Source organism: Pinus tabuliformis, chromosome 1_2, assembly GCF_031772625.1.
Source record: "Pinus tabuliformis cultivar Carrire ecotype Pingquan chromosome 1_2, CPIR1, whole genome shotgun sequence".
In the NCBI taxonomy this organism is placed as follows: domain Eukaryota; kingdom Viridiplantae; phylum Streptophyta; class Pinopsida; order Pinales; family Pinaceae; genus Pinus; species Pinus tabuliformis.
The window spans coordinates 448,375,104-448,387,602 of NC_142298.1; positions in this window are offsets into that span (position 1 = coordinate 448,375,104).

The window sequence follows — 12,499 nt, forward strand, 5'->3', positions numbered from 1 at the left end:
TACTTCTCTGCATAAAAAAAAACATTAAAATTGAAACATTTCACCTACAATCTACGAACCAACGTAAATACCATTAATTACTTTACTGCAGTAAACAGCGGTCAAACAAAAACTTCACGCAATGTGTTTGCTGCAGGCCTGTACGCAGCTTTGACTTTAATCAACGGTGGATACCCTTCATCTCAATCCAACGGATATCGCTTTCCCAAACTAAACGAACAATACGTCCCGATAAAAAGTTGTTTTGCAAAACGTACAGGGGACACACGTCAAATGGTGATTGTATCAGGGGCGTTTGAGTGAATACCACCAACTTATGAAAAGCGGTGCAATAAACTCATGGCGGTTTTCCTGAATTAAATGTTGTTTGACTGGGTGGCAGTTAGAATTATATTTTCAACACTCCCCTTTAATTTCAACTGCTGGCTTATCAGTCATACCCAGACATTTCCTCAAGAATTCAAAGCTTTTCTGGTTCAATGGCTTTGTCAGAATGTCTGCAACCTGTCCCTGAGTCCTGCAATGTTTTAAAACAATTTCTCTATTGCTTACTAATTCCCTGATGTAATGAAACCTTGTGTCAATGTGTTTCGTTCTCTTATGAAACACCGAATTCTTGGATAATGCAATAGCTGAGCTATTGTCACAAAAAATCATCGTTCCTTTTGCCTTCTCTTGGCCTAAGCTCCTTAACATTCTTCTCATCCAAACTGCTTGACATGTTGTTGTTTTAGCTGCCACATATTCAGCCCCTGTTGTAGACAATGCTACAATAGGTTGTTTCTTAGAAGCCCATAAAATGGCTCCTGAACCCATGTGAAAAACATAACCGGATGTGCTTTTCCGATCATCTACACTTCCAACCCAATCACTATTAGTGTATCCAACTAAATCTGAACATTCTGAGACAGTATATAAAATGCCAAAACTTTTAGTACCTTTAACATACCTTAGAATTCTTTTTGCTGCCTGCCAATGTGCTTCTTTTGGCCTCTCCATGAATCTGGAAATTAAACTAACAACATACATTATGTCTGCCCTAGTTGCAGTCAAATACATTAGGCTACCAACTATGCTCTTGTACAAACTAGGATCAAAATCCTTGTTGTTGTCCTCTTTGCTGAGTTTTAATCCCATCACTGTGGGAGTGATTGCTGCCTTGCTGTCCTGCATGTTAAATCTTTCCAATATTTCATTAACATATCTTGCTTGTGAGATAAAAATCTCATTTTCATTTTGATCTACTTCTATTCCTAAGAAGTATCTCAGCAAACCCATGTCAGTCATCTCAAATTCTTCTTTCATGACTGATTTGAAATTTTCAATGAGGTAGCCATCATTACTTGTAAAAATAACATCATCAACATACAACACAACAATTAGAATTTTACTATCCTTTTCTTTGATGTAGAGGGTGGATTCTCCCTCACACTTTGAAAATTCATTTTCCAGTGGATAGGAGTCTATCCTACTGTACCATGCTCTTGGTGCTTGCTTCAGCCCATAAAGAGTTTTCTTCAATCTGCACACTTTGTGCTCTTGGCCTTTCTTTTCATAGCCTAGAGGTTGTTCAATGTATACCTCTTTCTTTAACACTCCATTCAAGAATGCTGACTTCACGTCCATTTGGTAAACTTTCCACTTGTTTTTTGCTGCTATGGACAACACTGCTCTCACGGTTTCCATTCTTGCAACCAGTGCAAAAGTTTCCTCTTAGTCTCTCCCATACTGCTGCTTGTATCCTTTGACAACCAGCCTTGCCTTGTGTCTTTCTATCTTGCCTTCAGCATTACTTTTGGTCTTGTAGACCCATTTGACTCCAATGACTTCTTTTCCTTTTGGTATTTCAACCAAATCCCATGTTTTGTTTCTTTCTATGGCATTGATCTCCTCATCCATAGCTTCTATCCATTTCTTATCCTTAATTGCATCTTCGAAATGAATAGGGTCATCAACATGACAATATAATGCAAACAAAGAATTCATACTTTCATCATAAAAGTCACTTAAATTTATGAATTTCTTACCTCTTTCATTTGGTGTACAAGTGCTTGAAGAAGCACTTGAATTTCCTCCTTGTGGTGTGTTTGGAGAAGCACTTTCATTTCTCCTCAAGGGTATCTCTTGTTGTCCTTGTGTTGGCGTTGCTGTTTGGGGATGTATTTCAGCCATCTCCTCATCATCTTCATCATGTAACAAAGAGCTCTTAACATTCACTGTTTTCTCTATGCTTCCATCCCAAGCTTCTTCCTCAATGAACTAAACATCTCTACTCACAAAAAACTTCTTGGTAGATGGGATATACAACCTGTAAGCTTTGGATTCCTCACTGTATCCAATGAAAATACATTTCTCCTCTTTGCTGTCCAACTTCTTCCTTAGCTGATCTGGAATGTGTGCATAAGCCACACATCCAAAAACTTTCATGTGGGTGACTCCTTGCTTTCTCCAACTCCATGCTTCTTCCGGCACTTTGTTCATGACTGCTTTTGTAGGACACCTATTCAGAATATATACTGCACAGTGTACAGCTTCAGCCCAATAATCATTTGGCAAATGCTTTCCCTTCAACATGCTCCTCGCCATATCCATGATTATCATGTTCTTCCTTTCAACAACTCCATTTTGTTGCGGAGTGTACCTTGTGGTAAACTGTTTATGAATTCCGTTTTCTCTACAAAAACGTAGAAATTCTTTGGAGATATACTCACCTCCTCTATCAGTTCTTAAAACTTTGATATGCAGTCCGCTTTGGTTTTCTACAAGTGCTTTGAAATTTCGAAATTTTTCAAACACTTCACTTTTGTTCTTCAGGAAATAAACCCAAGTTTTTCTAGTAAAATCATCAATGAATTTTAGAAAATATTGGCTGCCTGCTAGTGATGGAGTCTGCATCGGTCCACATAAGTCTGAGTGAACAATCTCTAAGGGTGCCTTTGCCCTTATGCTTTTCGCTGATGGAAAACTTTCTCTGTGTTGTTTCCCTAAGATACAATCTTCACAAAGGTTGTCTGGTTTCTCTATCAATGGTAATCCTCTTACCATTCCTTTTCTACTCAACAAATTAAGACCTCCAAAATTGAGATGTTCAAATCTCAAGTGCCACAACCAATTTTCATCCTTTAGTACGCTTTGGAAAGCCTCTTGGGTAACTGCTGCAATTACTTCTTATTTTTCAAATATGCCTTTATTCTGAGGGGGAACATCCTGTTCCTTGTCATCTTGTAGTAATTTTGAATAATATGACACATATTCCCAGAGATTATCCTGATTATACACTTATAAGTGGAACATGCATAATACATAACCTCCTTTACGTTGATCATCAATTTACAGAAGCAGAAACATTCACAGGCGCACATAGAAGCATCAATCACACATATCAACATAGTGTTTTCCGGGGAAAGCATCTCGCTAAAAACCCCATAACATAATTTTTTTTCTTGAGTGGTAGGAACTAAAGTGTCCTACACCACTTGATTTATGATGCATCTCACATGACTAAAAATTTAAAAATCATAAAAATTAATTTAATTGTAACTTTATTATTGTTATTAATGATAATTAAAAATATATATAAGTTAAACATATATATAAACATGGACAAGATTTTTAACCATGCAGATTCACCCCACTTCATCATGGAGATACATAATCTACAAATAAGCTTTGTTACAATACTATGGATAGATACTACGGCTTATCCATACCACATGCCCAAAAAACCATAACTTATGTCATATAGCACTTGTTCATAGGATATTTTTTTAATTAATCAATTTAATTAGAAGGGAAAAAAGAGTATAACTACTTTGGAGATAAATCCCAACCTTTGATTTGTGAATACTATTAAGTATATTCTAAAATATTATGTGGAGGTTAATTATGACCATCCTCCGAATAATTATTGATAATAAATTCTAAAAGCCTATTCCAAAGATATATTAGTTATCAATATTTTGAATATATATATATATATATATATAGATATATATATATATATATATTAAAATCAACCTAGATCCATCTAACTCAGGATCTATCATGAGTGGAGAGGGATCAAATCCCTTGATGTCCAAACTTTTCCTCAAGTTCTACACTCCAAAATGAAGGTTTATGTAATTGGAAAGCGTTAACTCGAGATATGCTCACAATATTTAAAAAGTATTGAAAACTTAAGCATATGAATATCATGTACCTTTGCACTTTGTGAAAGAATTATCTATTTTAAAATAAAAGACTAAGATGTTGACTAATTCAACAATCAAAATTCAACCATGTATTTCTTATGTGACTACCAAATTAGGATTGAAATTTTACATTAATAATCTAAGTGCAAAAAGAGAAGCCCATAAACAGAATAGATATCCAGAACATTTCACGTATATTTTTTGTTTCAAGGGTTTGAACATATTTAATTAGTAGAATTTAAATATTTTCTAAATTTTGAAGTTAATTTATATTGCATGAAAAAATCACATTACATTATCCCTATCATCACAGTTCATGTTATTGTCGGACTTAACCTACCACGATGGGAAACTAGGTATGTTAATCAATAATTTGGTAACAAGTGTCAAAATAAAGTGTTTTTTGTATAAAAAAACTAGAACAAAAAAAAATTGAGTAACACAGAGAAGTAAAAAACTAAAGTAGATCATGTCAAGTGATCAAGAGTTGGAGGAAGTCACTAGAGCAAGGTCCTGAGCACTAGTTCTAGTGGGGGAAGAAGGCTTGAGCTCACATTGATTATGGCTTTCCACATGAGCCAGTTGAACATCCAGGATTTCCAAAGAAGAATGTTGATGTCACTACACCTTAATCTTGTTCAAGGAAGAAATGATATTGTTATGGTCTTCATGTTTCTCTTTCAAAACTCTACCCAAAAGAGTTTTCAACTACCAATGGAGGGTGAAAGAGTTCATATATTGGTTCTCTCTTCCCCTAGTATGAAAAGGGTCAAGAACCTAATTGGCTACCTCCTCCATGATCTCATAATATGAGCATGCCTAGCGGTCACTAGTGATGAGGATTTCAAGATGGTGAATTTCCTTGCACATATTAGGAGGAGTAACAGAGTGAAAAATGGTAGTGGTTTCCTGAGCCTAACATTAGGAACACAACCTTCTTTGTTGGACTCTATCCCCATCACCCCTATGGCTACACATGAATTTCCATTTCATATTAACCCAAAAAAGAAAAACCAAGCTAGACAATTGTCCCATAATAAGCCTGGGTTGAGAAGAAAATTTAACAACCCTAAACAAAAGACAAGAGCAGAGGTACAGAGAAAATAAGGTGACCAAGACAACAAGAACAGAACGTCCTACCACCTCCAAACAGAGGCCCCTCAAGCTAGAAAACATCAAATTGTTGGACCTAGTGTACCATAGACAAATTTAAAAAGAAACCACCAGGCAAAAACCCAAAGAACTCAAATCCATAACGAAAGATAACAGGGGGATAGAGATAAAACTAAACCTTCTTCCATTATCCAGCTTCTCTATAGTCAACAAGAACGCAGAATCTAAGTGCAAGGTGGTGCCACCATCAACTATTTCCTTCAGCCCCAGAGAATTCCATTGTGTCTCATGGCAAAAAATCTTTAAACGTCATAGTTTTGGCTCTGGTCATGCCTCCCACTTCCCACGCAAGTAGAAGGTCTAGAGAATTTGCATGCAAGTCCACTTTCCTATTTCTTTAAACACAGAGGAAGATGGCCTAGACTCAAAAAAAAGACAAGTGTCATGCCATTGAACTATAGAATTTCTTCGAAGTGTTGAACCTACACTGTTAGACTACCAAAACAATAATCCCACCAACAATGACGGGGGAGGCCAGACCCTACATAAATTCCAAAAAAATGAGCTTTGATTCATATGGCCAACTATCGGAGGGAGATTGTCCATCATATAGAATGAGAATAAAGTTTTCATGTGTTATGCATGGGGTAGGGCAGCCACACCACCCCCCCCTCCTAAATGTTATGGGAGGCAGCAGGGTGGCGGATGCCCCCCCAACTTCTAATTCCACATCGTCGGTCACCTTGATCAAGGGACATATTGAATTAAATATTAAATGATGATGGTTATGGCATTATTTGTAAATCTGAACAATTTTAATGTATGTTAGTTAGTTTTTTATAAATTATTAATGTATACTATCTATATTATTATGTGAATGTGTACAATATAGTTTAAATGTTTTTTATCTTTTTTATATTTTAAAAGGGCACATGTCAAGTCCATGTTGAGCACAAACGAAATCAAATATTTCCCTCATATTGGGTTGTAGAATGTGCCTCTCAATACAAAAATCATAAAAATTAACTAAAATTTATTAGTATTAGTATTAAGAGAGACATGTAACAATATTCTTAGCCATGGAGATTCATAGCATAGAGATTCTTAACTTATAAATGGCCTAGTTAAACTTATAGAGTAAATAGCTTTCTTCATGATATTTTTTCTAGTTAATTGTAACCAAAATCCAGTAGAAAATCACATTCTTTCTGTAAATTGTTTTACTAGATTCCGGTGAGAAAAATTATTTTGTCTATAAGTTAGACTAGGCCCTTATAAATAGGTTTTGTTACAAAATAATGGGCCAATAACATAGTTTACTAATACCACATGTCCAAAAAAACATAACTTATGTTCATATAACAGATATTCATATAATATTTAATTTTAATTGATCAATTTAAGTAAAATGGAAAATAATACTTTATTCCAAAAGAAAAATCATAGAACTAACTAAATTATAACTTTATTTCAAATTATTAATTTTATTATTATTATTAAAGAATGAATATATAAGTTAAACATTTATACATTTGAAAAATCATGGAAGAATATTCTTATCCATCAATATTTACCCTCACTTTACCATGGAAATTCTTAAACAATTTTTTATAATACTGTGTGCCAATACCATGGCTTATCAATACCACATGCCAAAAAATCATAACTTATTTCATATGACACTTGTTTACTTGACATTTTTTATAATTGATCTATTGAATTAAAAAAGAGAAAAAAAGAGTATAATACTTTGGGGGACAAATCTCAACATTTGATTTTTGTATACCACTATGAATATTCTAAAATATTCCATGGAGGTTAGTAACCATCCACCTAATAATTATTGATAATGAAAGTAAAATTTTGAAAGCCCAATTCCAAGATAGACATAATTACTGTTATATTATACTATATATTATTATTATTATTATTATATAAGGTAGTATTATTTTACCAAGTATAGGGGAGATGTAATGTAAGAAAGTAAACATCAAACATTTTTACATCATCTCAATATGTTGAATTTATATTAATGTGTTCAATTTATAAGACATAAAAGATTTATAAACATTTACATGTTGGGTCAATTGAATAATATAGATCCTAGTATGAGGGAGATATTGTAGTGTCCCTAAAAAGTTAAAATAATAAAATTCAATTTGTTATATTGTAATTTTGTTTTTACTAATAAAATTACAAATAACTTTTTAGATGAAAGAAAATTGTAATATACATATCACTTTAAAATATACAATATATAAGCAGTAGCTATAAGTTAAGATCCATTTTACCTTATAAATTAAAATAATGATTTTGTAACCATATTTAAATTTAATTAATAAGCACATAAAAATTTTAATACTTACAATATAACAATATTTTTAACCATGGATGTTCATGTCCACTTTACCATAGATATTATTAACTTGTAAATAGGCTTTGTTACAATACCATGGTATAATGACTCATCAATACCACATGCCCAAAAATAACAAGAATTTTAACCATACATATTCACCTACATTTTACCATGGATATTATTAACTTGTAAATAGGCTTTGTTACAATACCATGGCCAATACCATGGCTCATCAATACCACATGCCAAAAAATCATCTCTCATTTCACAATCAAAACATTTTATAATTATTTGTTTCCAATTTAATTTTATACATTTTTTGGCCAAGAGACACTTTCCAATCTAGTATGAAAGCAATGTTGCAATGTCCTGTTATGTTATGCTATCTAAATATTTTGAATCGGTCAAATTACATAAAATAAAAAGTTTATATATATATATATATATATATATATATATATATATATATATGTCTTATCATATTTGAACATCTTTTATTTTTTAATCTTATCATATTTGAACATCTTTTATTTTTAGGGTGGTTCATGGACTCTGAATTTGATCCCTCTAGGCACTTCATGGACTTTGAATTTGATCCCTCTAGGGTGGTTCATGGACTCTGAATTTGATCCCTCTAGGCACTTCATGGACTTTGAATTTAATCCCTATAGGCACTTATAGATAGGCACTTAATGGATGTAGATGGGTGATAAGATAAATCCCCCTAAATAATAATACATCATATCATATTTGAACATCTTTTATTTTTTAGGGTGGTTCATGGACTTTGAGTGTCTATTACATCCAGGTAGATCAGGCACTTGATGGATGTAGATTGGTGATTAGATAAATCCCCCTAAATAATAATACATCCTATCATATTTGAACATATTTTATTTTTTAGGGTGGTCCATGGACTCTGAGTCTATTACATCTAGGTAGATCAACCTGAAGGAATCTACCCATCCACCAAACTAGCAAAGCCCAACCCCACTGGCATCAAAGATATTTGATCCTATAATCATATGTGAGGTACTTAACAACAAAAGCTCAACCAACTAAACTATCCCTTGGAGCTTGTTATTTTTTAACATCTTAAATTCATTATAAATAAATTTACATTGTGTATTTGTAAACAAACATTAAAATGTAATTATATTTTATTTTTTAATTAAAATATTAATTATATTTTTATATAATTGGTGCATTTGAACTCTAAAACATCTTAAATGCATTGTAATGGAATTTAAAAACATCTTAAATGCATTGTAATGGAATTTACACTTTGTATATACATCTTAAATGCATTGTAATGGAATTTACATTTTGTATATAAATTAACGTATATAATTATTAGTTTTTTTTAAGAGACATCTCTTGAAATCGGTTGTCATTATTGTATTAGATATAACTTTTCATAAATGTAATGGTTGGTTACAATATTTTTTTCCAGAACTTGAACCTACTTAATTGAAGAAACAAATTATTCACGAAATCATTAAAGCTAAATTCTTTTAACAAATATACCATTATTAAAATGTTATTTTATTTTAATTATTGTTAAATTATTATTCATAATTTTATTTTAATTATTATTAAATTATTATCTATGTAGTTTAGATTTAATTTCATTAAAAATAGATAGAATCAATTATTTAATTATTTTTTTACAAGGGAGATGTGTATGTGTAATGTATGAAAGTGAACTTTTTATATAGAGGCTTAATATGCTAAATTTATATTAATGTTTTCAATTTATAAGACATAAAGGATTTGTAAACATTTACATGTTGGGTCAATTAAAACAAATAAAGAGATCCTAGTGTCTATAAAAGTTAAAATAATAAAATTCAATTGGTTATACTATAATTTTGTTTTTATTAAAAAATTACAAATAATTGAAACAAAATCATACTATACATATCACTTTAATATATACAATATATAAGTAGTAGCTTTAAGTTAAGATCCATTTTACCTTATAAATTAAAATAATGATTTTGTAACCATATTTAAATTTAATTAATAAGAATATAAAAACTTTAGTACTTACAATATAAAAATATTTTAAACCATGGATATTTATGCCCATTTTACCATAGATATTATTAACTTGTAAATAGGCTTTGTTACAATACCATGGTACCATGACTCATCAATACCATATGTCCAAAAATAACAAGAATTTTAACTATCGATATTCACCTCCATTTTACCATGGATATTATTAACTTGTAAATAAGCTTTGTTACAATACCATGAACCAATACAATGCCTCATCAATATCACAAGCTAAAAAATTATCTCTCATTTCACAATAAAAATATTTTATAATTTTTTTTTTCAATTTAATACTTTCCAACCCAATATGAGAGATGTTGTAATGCTCTGTTATGTTATCTAAACATTTTGAATCGATCAAATTACATAAAATAAAAAGTGTATATATATATATATATATATATATATATATATATATATATATATATATGGATTTATCAAACTGGATTTATCAAACTCCCAAGGATATCAAATTTCTAGAGGTGCAATTTTTTTTTCAAGTTTTGCAATTAAAAAATAGGTTTGCACTTTCACAAATTTGATCTCTCTAAACACTTGATAAATAGAGATTTAATATAGATATAGACTAATAATAAAATAAATCCCCTTAAAAAATAATACATCATATTATATTTGAACATCTTAAATTCATTGCAAATGAGTTTACATCGTGTATTTATAAACAAAGATTATAAACATTAAAATATAATTTATTTATTTATTTTAATTAAAATATTGTTTCTATTATTTCTATTATAATTTATTTATTTATTTTAATTAAAATATTGTTTATATTATTTCTATTTAATTTCTTTAATAGTACATTACGCTGCATTTGAACTCTAAAACATCTTAAATGCATTGTAAAATTTACATTTTGTATATAATTATTTATTTTTTAACAATAATCTCTTGAAATAGGTTGTCATTTTGTATATAATTATTTATTTTTTAATAATAATCTCTTGAAATAGGTTGTCATTATTGTATTAGATATAACTTTTCATAAATGTCATTAAAGGGTTGGTTACAATATGTCTTTGAAGACTTAAACCCACTCATTTGAAGAAACAAATTATTCACCAAACCACTCAAGTAAATATCCTTTAAAAATTATACAATTATTAAAATGTAATTTTATTTTAATTATTACTTATATTGTTTAGTTTTAATTTTATTAAAAAATAATAAAATCAATTCTTTTTTATATAATTTTTTTATCAATTTAATAAAAAAAAATTGTTAATTATAATTTAGTTTAATTGATAACTATTTTCTTCAAATTATTTAAATTAATTTAAAAAATCTAAATACTTAAAATTTTGAATATATATATATATATATAAACAAAAAAAACTTCATTTTTTTTTTGGAAAAACTTTATACAATTTTATTTTTTCATTTTTAATTTACTAAAATTTTCTATCGTTGGCATATATTCATAATCAATCAAACAACCCTATATGTTTAGGTGGTATCTCTTAACTTATTAATATTTAATTATGAACTACACCTTTAACATTGTTACTTAGGTCTAAGTAAATTTCTAATAGGTTTTTATAATAAATGAAGCATACATTTATTAATGTATAAGGATTGTGTTGTGAGGTGAAAAATATAATTACATGAAATCGAAGTAGCTCTAGTAACCCTTGTGGCAGTTAAGGTTTCACCATAGTTACTCAATCTTTTCATCATTTGCATGGATTTTCTACAAATATCGTTCGCAGATCATCTAATGGTGAATCCTTGTGATTTTGCAAATAAATTTGTTTATTTTGCAGGTATGGTTGTCAATCAAGCTAGCTCTTCTTCAGTTCCCTACAACTCTATGTTGAAGTTTGGTTCTAGTCTTCATGTGGTACAAGAATTTTTATCCCTTAATGTTCCTGTGGATGAGGAAGATTTTTGTCATGAAAAATCGTTTTTGGACAATGGTTTGGTTTGCAGGTTTAATGGGTACTCTTCACGGTTGGTCGATCTGCATAAATGGATCTTTGAGACATGGAAGCCTCTTTTGATGGACAAGTTGAATATTTACCCTATGGTTCAGGATTTCTTTGTTATGGCTTTTTATAAAATTGAAGCCAAGAAGGCTATCTGTGAAGTTGGGTCGTGGTTTTGGGGGAGCATTGGCCTCTTCATGCAACCCTAGACTCCCCATTTTTGACCTGGTAATGGAATAAATTTGATCTATAGCCCTAGTTTTAATAATGCTTCCAAACCTTCCCTTGTATTTCTAGAATCACATATCGCTTTCCTCCATTGGGAATGCATTGGGAAAATTCTATCATAGTTGTCCTAAAATAGAAAAAAAAATTCAAGACTACTTATGCCCGCATTTGTGTGGAGATGGACTTCAATAAGGGTTTTCCCGCAGAGATTAATTTGATGGCTCCAAACTATGTTTGGGTCCAAAAGCTCGACTATGAGAATATCTCATTTCGATGTAGAGCATGCTATATGTAACATCCCTAACGTAATAACTATTTACGGGTTGTTTGTAAACCGAAATGTATCCATGGAACATGAAGTGACCCGCTGAAAATCTGATATGTTATTTTCTTAAATATTTAAATAAAATTGCATCGGAGCATCCGCCGAAAACTATAGAGGAATAGCTATCAGGCGCAGCCCTGCGTTTGAATCGGAAGACCGTCGTCGCTTGATTTCCAAATGACGCCAATCAATCACATCAATGATTTTATTATGAAGTCCTGTATCGTTGATTATGTTATTAACTGAACGACGGAGGATATGAAAACAATTCTTGGTG